We start from the raw sequence: 9,247 nt of genomic DNA, 5'->3' as shown, positions 1-9,247 counted from the left end.
ACTTATTGAGATTATTATATTTTATTGAGAGTTAAATTGCATGTTCTTCAATAAATTTTCCATGATTTAATATGATGTGCTGAAGGAAAGAAGACTGCAAGATAAAGATTTTTTTTTTTTTTTTTTTTGTGGGAATGATTCTTTAAGTATTTAGAACAATATAAAGAGAGGAGAGAAACTGATAAACAATCGATGTTTAGTGACAAACAACAGTTTTCCTTTCCAAGAAGTTTCTAAATTCATAGACGCAAGAACTAACTCTGTAAAATTTCCCTCTCGCACTTATACCGTTTCTATTAGAGAAGAATTGAAAGTTGATAATATAGGTTAGCTAATGGTCATCTCCACTGATTTATGGAGAAATCACGCCCTTGTAGTGTTAACGTTAAAAAAGATCTAGTTTCAAGCAACAATGGATTTAGACCGCTGGCACTATATTCGCTATATTACCTAGACCAGGGGTGGCGAACCTTATTACACCAACGTGCCATTTCTCTAAAAAATTGCTTAATGAGGTCATCAGCGTGCCGTCAAATAATTTTGACTTCGTCATTATTGGGAAAATAATACTAAATACTCAAAACTCTTTATTTACATTGAAAAAAATATATATAATATTTTGCAATGTCTCAGTTATACACGTAATTCAACTTAAAGTAATATCAGTGTGACTTCTGTTGTTGCAGATTAGATGACCAATAACTTATATTAGGTTGTAAGATGTTAGTTTAAGCAGGACTGTTGATTTTTTTTGCTAGTTATTTACTGTTAGCTTGTTTTTTGCGGTTATTAATTGTTTTTTTAGTATTAATTTTTAATTTTTTTATTAATAATTGTTTATTATTTTGTTTGTTTTTTTTGAATTTTAATTTAATTGTTACATATGCTTCATAGTGTAATAACATTTGTGTAATAACAATTCATAGTGTAACAACAATTGTGATCGGTGGTGTGCCCAAAATATTGTGTCGCGTGCCATAAATGGCACGCGTGCCATTGGTTCGCCATCTCTGACCTAGACTATCACAGGTTGAGGCACATGACTATGACTACAAAACCGTCTTTAAGGCAGGAAGGGTCTCTGTAATTTGTAATAATGTTTAAAAACTAGCTATAAAATTTTCCGAAAAAGAAAAACAAACATTCAAAGATTTTCTTTAATTTTTAAAATATTAAATAGTAATCGAGTTAAAATAATTTTTAAACCACTGAAGCTCGATTGCACGTCAATGCGATTCGTTCTTGCTTGAAAAGTTTGTCTTACAACCATTTTCTAAATATGAGGTCTTCTCATTTCATGATTCGGTCCGTAGTTGCTCAGTATTTAGATATTCTGACTCTGTTCCGGGGTTTGATTCTTTATTCCACAAGGACCCACCGAATACATGCTAAATAAGTGCTCGTAAAATCCCTGGAATCGAAAGTTCTGTGGTTGGTCTCTGAGTGCAGAAATCTGGGGAAAATTTCCTACCCCTTCAGATCTATGTCCAAAATGAGGATGTGGCTTCACAAATTGTGATTCATGTCAATAGAGTTGACATACTTGGGTCAACCCTTTTGTCATGTATTCGGACAGTCCTCAGGGACGCTCGCGAGACCATCAAAAGTAGCACATTTTGCAGCTCAGAGTTGGTCTCGATTACAGTAATCGATTACAACTGTAATTGTAATTGCAACAGAAAATTACTGCTTTGTAATTAATTTCTTGTCATCACGATTACAGGTACTCGCGATTACAAGTAATCATAATAATTGATTACATCAGAGTACAGCAAAAATGTAATTGATTGCATTTTTCAGATACAGTAATCAATTTCTTGTAATCATGACTAGAATAATTGAACACAGTAATCAATTACCTTCAATCTTGATTTCAAGTTACCAAAATTTTTATTACAACTATAATCATGTAATGATTCCAAGTGATTGCGATTACAAGTAATCACAACAAAAACGATTACAGATAATTATGATTAAAAGTAATCAAAATATATGATTACATGTACAAATGTATATACATATACTGTACAAATATAAGCTCATATAGTGTACATATGATGCAGTGTACATATAATGTTCTTATAATGTACGTATATTGTACATATGTGCATGCATATATTGGGTATAAATCTTTTGTACAAACTTTACATGAGTACATACATGTTATCCCAATATATGCAATATGTACAATGTATGTAAGTTCAATAAATGTATCCACATATGTACAATACCCGTATGTTCCATGTATGCATATCAATATGTAATATATATTCACGTACAATGTATAAATGCATGTAGAAATATTGTACATACGTACATGCATTACATGTATACATAAGTACATATACTGTATGTTCGTATACATACATATACAATATATGTATATCCAATGAATGTATATACATATGTATAATACATTTGTGTCTAAATATACGTATACAATGTAATAAATAAAATGCTTGTAAATTGACTGATAGCGACTCAAGTAACGATATCTAAAATTAGTACAATATTAATATAATAAATTTAAACAATATCTAGAATTAATTTTCAACTTTAATTATTCTATATCATTTTAAAACAGTTTGAATAAAAAATAATTTTAAGGTATTTTCATTAAATGTTTGACTCTACAAATAAATTTTTTTGTAACAAAATATATTAGTTCATTGAAATTTTTAGATGGTACAAAAGCGGTTAATTCTATTTGTGAAAATAATATTTAGGAAATTAAAATGAGATTTTCGTTTGCTTTCCAAAAATATAAGATCGAGTTCTATATGTCTTAGAATAAATTTTAAAACAAACTTTAATAACTTTACTTATATAATTTTTTTTTAGTGGATGCACAATGTATGTGTATATTATAATTACATATCGTCAAATGCACACATGTATTTATACATTACATGTAATTATGTATACGTATATGTTGATGTACATTGTGCATATAACCATTTTTTCGTACAGCCATAGATTACACGTGCATATGTATTAACAAAGTAAACAGTTATACAGGTGCATACGTTGCGAATGCATATCAGATATCTATGTAGATGTAAATGTACATGAAAACATACATACATTTTTTTTACGCAATTGTGTACATATAGTGTACCTTTAAACAACATTCTTATATATTATACGCAAATACGTACATTGTATATACACACGTATATTGTATATACGTGCTATTATCGCAAATTTATAAAATGTATGTACTTAAGTACATAAATGCATGCATGCGTATAAACATTATTTTCATATACGTTCATACATATATTGTCTGTGTATATGAACATATAAAACATTGCATTTCGATACAAACTAACAAATATGCGTATGTATCATAAATGCGTAATTATGTGTACTAAGCATACGTATTGAATTAAGTATATTGCGATATAATTATGAATATTGCACGTTTTTTTTTCAATGCCCACCTGGAGAATGACCTAGGTTATACAGGCATCTGAAGGGCAGATAGTATAGAGAATATATATATATATATATATATATATATATATATATATATATATATATATATATATATATATATATATATATATATATATATATATATATATATATATATATATATATGTAACATAAAAAGCTTTTATTAATCTTTTTATGTTAGTTTCTTTGCTATGAAACAACTCCTACTTTATTCCTAATTAATTATTCTATTCCAAATTCTTTCTCACACTTTTAAAAGCCACATCCTGTTCTTAAATCTATTTTTGGCTCAACTATGCATTTAATTAAGAGCAGGACATATCTCCCTATGCTCTGTGTGGGAAACGCTAGATTTCTTTCATAAACCAATAGTAATCCTTATCACTTCCCTTTTCCCCTCAAATATAACAAAATAGAGGGAAATTCCTTTGCTACTTTCCCTAAGATAAAAACTTAAGCACACAGTTTTTGAGTGCGATTTTGAGCTCCGCCTTTGCTAGAAAATGTCTTAAATATACTAAGTGAAGTTAATAAAATATTTTTTGCCTTCCAACTGCTATCTGCGTGGCCTAACATCACTCACCATGACTGCTACCCTTTCAAGCCGGCAGGATAGATAAATTTTGCAGTTGGTTTGGCACTTTTTTTTTTCACTGGCTCCATTAAAAAGAAAATGCTTTTTTCAAATAAGTAAAAAATATATAAATATAAAAGGAAAGAAAATAATCGAATGAAGTTTTAGGAGATGCCGGCGTTGCTCGTGAAATAGATATCCTGACTAAAAGAATGAGAATTTCGGGACTTTCCTTCATAATGGGTCCAGACGTTGCCTCTACACCGTTGTACCGGAATCGCCGTTAAAGAATTGATGTCTTCGCTGTTTTGGTTTCGTTTTCGCCTACCGTGTGTTACCATCAACAATTAGCTTCTTGCGGATTTACAGCAAGTGCTTGCTGTGTTGCCCTACTTGCTTGCTGCTTGTCGGTCTCATTGAGGATTGATAAAGGTTCAGCATATGATCGAATTGATTTCGTTTTCTGGCGATTTTCTCGAGTGTTCTGTGTTTCCTTGAACGGAAGATGACCAAAAATGTGATCTCAAGTGGTAGCTATGATTCCGCTCGCGTGTGCGCGTGATTCATCTAATATTAGAAGTGATTTATTGGTGATTAATTACAGATGTGATTGGTATTTACTCTCAAAAGTTTAAGTTTTTAAACGTGAATACTTTTGAATCATTTACGCTCATATATTGAAATAGGAACATATAATTTTATGTTTATTGTTCCAAATATTTATTCCGGTAATATTATATTTATCTATTAATATTTATATTTTGATAATAGTTCCATTTATTGATGCTATTATTCAATGGTTCATCATATTATTTGTTTAAATTAAATAATGATATTAAATTTTAGTGCTATCACATATTTTTTTTTTCACTTTTGATTCAGTATGATTATAGTTTTAATTATTATTTAAGGAATCACTTTTTATATTGCATTATATATCACAGTGTATATTATATTGATTGTAGAAGTAAAATTTAAATTTTTATTTAATTATGGTGTTTAAAAAAGCAAAATATGTGCTATTCATAAATTTAAATTTTTTTCCTTCTAAATGTTATATTTAATTATGAAAATTTATTTTGGTTATTTCAATGCGGAGTGGAAAAAATTACAAATTAAAGATGGTAATAAAAAATAGTGCAACAAATAATTTTGAAAATCAATACAAAATTTTTCAAAATTAAATTTTAAATGAAGGTTCAGGCAATCCCATTAACAGATCAAGTTTATAAGAGAAAGAGTCAAATCCAACATAAAGTGACTAAATCACGAATTGAGAATGAATAGTATCCGGATACACGCAAAATACATTCAAAATAAAAATAATAAAAGTAACAACTACCCGAAGGTGACTAAGAAAACTATCATGTTAAATACTAACACAGGTGGTACTTTAAAAATAAACCCAACAAATATTTTCGAAAAGTTATGTGTCCAAAAGAAAAAAAAAGATAAATGAAAACAAACAAAAAGTAATTTGCAAATTAACCTAACTTGCACTTCAAATTAAAAATAAGGAAAATAGCTAGGTCAGTCAAATTTTAAAAAACTGATTTACCTAATACCATATTGAATTTGAAAGTTTTGTTTTGGATTTCAATTAATAATGAATTGTGTTAAGCGGGTTGTAATGTAAATTCTGAGAAGACTGATCACCTTTTCTGATTGTAAAAGCAATTTGTTCTCACACATTTTTTCCCCCTGAAATCCTGGTTAATGTTTGCAATAATAGTACCAAAAAAGAAAGATAGAAAAGAAAAAAGTTTCAAATCTAAGAAAAACAAAAAGAAAGGAAGAAAATAAAAATTTGGGCATAAAAAAAAAGAATAGTAAAAAGAAAAATGTTAACAAAGTGAGTTTAAAGAAAAATAAAACAAAAGATGGACTAAATATAAAGATTTAAATAGCAAAACTGAAAAAATCTTGAATTTCCAAGTGTTCTTGAGACTGATTGTGTTAATGTGGGGCCGCATTGTCAAAATCATGTTGACGGAATTATGCAAATTCAAGATGATGAAAAAAATGTCCAGCTTCAGGAATTTTATGAAATTTTTCAGATATTTTTGCAAAAAATAAATAGTATATAGAGACAATAAAAGTTGAACCTCAAAGGGTAAAATAACCATCAAATTTACCAGTGTCAATTTTTTTTTGTTTCATGAAAATAAAATTAAATACCAAATACGACAATAATACACATAGTTCAATGGAACATGTGGACCCCCTTTTTTTTAAACTTCAGATTAAAGACCAAGTGTCAAACTTTTTATTATCTCATTGAAATAAAAATACTGAAGTCTTAAACTTCAGATTAAAGACCATTGTGTCAAAAATTTTTTTACATTTTATATTGAAAATTTTTTTGATAAAAAGTGTCAATTTGTATTTTTATATCTCATATCACTTGCATTTTCATATTTTTGTATCTTTCTTGTTATTGAATATGAATATTTACATCTTTTAGGAAATTTTTATAGATTTTCTTGTCTTAAGTGAAAAGTTTATTTTAATTGTGTTAGTATGAGGAATAACTTTATTTACTGTGATTATAAAGAAGGACTGAAAAAACTTAATCACAAAAAATTTTTGAAAATGGAGATCTAACACTTCATTTCGATAGTAGCGCTACTTCAAATTTTTTTTTCTTCCTCTAACAATGTATGAAATTTTTTTTTACATAGTGTGCAAATGTGTTTTTTTTTCATTATAATTCATGTTACTTTATATCTTGTTGATATTACAAATATTAGTATTAAATTTTTTAATTGTGTCATCATAAGAAAAGTTTTGCAAAGGGATAATTTTAAAAATTTTTAGATATTAGTCAAAATTTTTCGGCGAGGGGGGATGTAACATAAAAAGCTTTTATTAATCTTTTTATGTTAGTTTCTTTGCTATGAAACAACTCCTACTTTATTCCTAATTAATTATTCTATTCCAAATTCTTTCTCACACTTTTAAAAGCCACATCCTGTTCTTAAATCTATTTTTGGCTCAACTATGCATTTAATTAAGAGCAGGACATATCTCCCTATGCTCTGTGTGGGAAACGCTAGATTTCTTTCATAAACCAATAGTAATCCTTATCACTTCCCTTTTCCCCTCAAATATAACAAAATAGAGGGGAATTCCTTTGCTACTTTCCCTAAGATAAAAACTTAAGCACACAGTTTTTGAGTGCGATTTTGAGCTCCGCCTTTGCTAGAAAATGTCTTAAATATACTAAGTGAAGCTAATAAAATATTTTTTGCCTTCCAACTGCTATCTGCGTGGCCTAACATCACTCACCATGAACTGCTACCCTTTCATATATATATATATATATATATATATATATATATATATATATATATATATATATATATATATATATATATATATATATATATATATATATATATATATATATATAATAAATAAATAAATACTTGAAAACACGAAGAAAGCGGATATAATCGTGTGGGCTGAAGAAAAGTTTATATCTTTTTTTTCCGGTTTTTTAAATAAAATTTCATCCTTTTTTTTTTTTTTAAACTGTTGTTTGTTATTTTTTTGCTTATTATTCCCCCCTTTTTTTTTTCTTCATATGTCTATAATTTTTTTTTGTTTTACTCTTCATTTCGACCCCATACATTCTACATTCTTACATAATGTATTTGCATATAGTATACAGTTGTTATTACTTGGAATCACGATTACAAGTAATTGATTACTGTAATTGTTTGTTGTAATCACGATTACAGCTGCAATCATAGTTATGCTATCTTGTAATCATGATTACAAGTAATTGATTACTGTAATCAAAAAAATGTAATCGATTACATTTTTGCCCTACTCAGGTGCAGCTTTAGTGTGATGTTTAAAGTATTTACCTACTACTTTGCGATATGCGCCATCTATAAACTGTTTTGGTTAGCAAAATCAAACCGGAGGAAAGTTACTGTTTATTACATATGGCAACAACTGTTCGCAAAACATTTAAAGCATGTTTCTTATATTGTTTTGTCTTTGTAAACTTAAAATTTCAGGATATTTGCGATGTTAGTTAAATCTTAAACATAATTTAGTGTTGGTAAGTCTATTGTAATTATTTTTTTTGCTGAAAATGTAATAAATTTTTAAACATGTATTTATATATATATATTTATTATGATACCGTAGAATCTGAAGAAACGTGTGTTTTGAAAAGTTCGCGGATAAATTTGCAGACAATGAGCTAATAATATTTGCTCTCTATGCTTTCTTGTGTTCATTTTTGTTTATAGTTTTTGTATCGTATGGGGGATATTTCTCTATTATGATCTGTCGCACCAACTACAATTGCCACGATGCCAAATAGATTTTATACTTGCAAATTGTTTTTTTTTTAAAAAGAAAAACACGTTGACTTTTGCCAGGGGGGATATAATTAGTATTATATATATGAAAAAGAAAATTTTCTTCTTAAATTGTTGATCTGCGGCTCGTGGGAGCTTCTGAACACTTTTTTCTTCTTTAAAATTAAATAAAATTCACAGATTTTGAATCATTTGAGTTATCACTCTTTAGTGCACTCAACTTGCATGTATTCTATTTTAAATCAATGTTGTTTCTTTTTCAACTATATTTCAAAATTTCGCATGGTTTTTAAAAAAAGTAATATTTTTAATACGATATTATGATACCCGAATTTCGAATTAGAGTAGTCAGTTTTAGGCTTACTTTATTTTTGTCAATTTTCCATAAATCCAAAGATGTATACCATAAAACCATAAATCCAAACGATGTATGGATAGATTATTTTTTTGGCATTTATAGCTATTAATAAAAGGAATAAAAATTTTTTACTTAGCTATCAAAATGATATTTCCAAAAAAAAGAATAAAAAAGTTTTACAAACAATTTAAAGAAAAAATATGGCAATGATTGAAGGATAAGATTAATCTGAAAAAATAGAGATTGAAAAAAGCAAATCAAATGCATAAGATAAAAAAAAGTTAGAAAGCTTGAATAATGAAAGATAAAGAATGAAAAAAGCTGAGAGGATGTTTCAGTATCGTGTTCAGTATACATTTTAAACTTGCAAATTTCAAGGAAAAAAACTTGTTGATATTTGCCTGGGAATGGCTTCAGTTATACATTTTGAGTTGGTCCTTTTCTGTGATGTTTTTTTTTAGTTCCTTGCATCGCTGCCTGGAAGTTGCCAAGACTTGACGATTATTTTACCCCGCTGAG

General features: G+C 28.0%; 1 protein-coding gene across 4 annotated transcripts in view; it reads left to right on the top strand.

The window, feature by feature from the left end:
- Positions 1–7,978: 7,978 nt before the first annotated feature.
- Positions 7,979–9,247, top strand: part of LOC107449610 (uncharacterized) — a 69,072-nt gene continuing 67,803 nt past the window's right edge. For 2 of the 4 annotated variants that reach the window (XM_087157173.1, XM_087157172.1), the window contains exon 1: positions 7,979–8,105. The gene's annotated coding sequence lies outside the window, so the exon portion shown is untranslated. The remainder of the gene's footprint in view (positions 8,106–9,247) is intronic. The other 2 variants (XM_087157171.1, XM_087157170.1) reach the window with 2 other exon arrangements.

This window comes from Parasteatoda tepidariorum, chromosome 2 (genome assembly GCF_982258835.1).
Source record: "Parasteatoda tepidariorum strain Cologne lab strain chromosome 2, Ptep-v5.0, whole genome shotgun sequence".
Lineage (NCBI taxonomy): Eukaryota > Metazoa > Arthropoda > Arachnida > Araneae > Theridiidae > Parasteatoda > Parasteatoda tepidariorum.
This window is presented reverse-complemented; position numbering and strand designations above follow the sequence as displayed.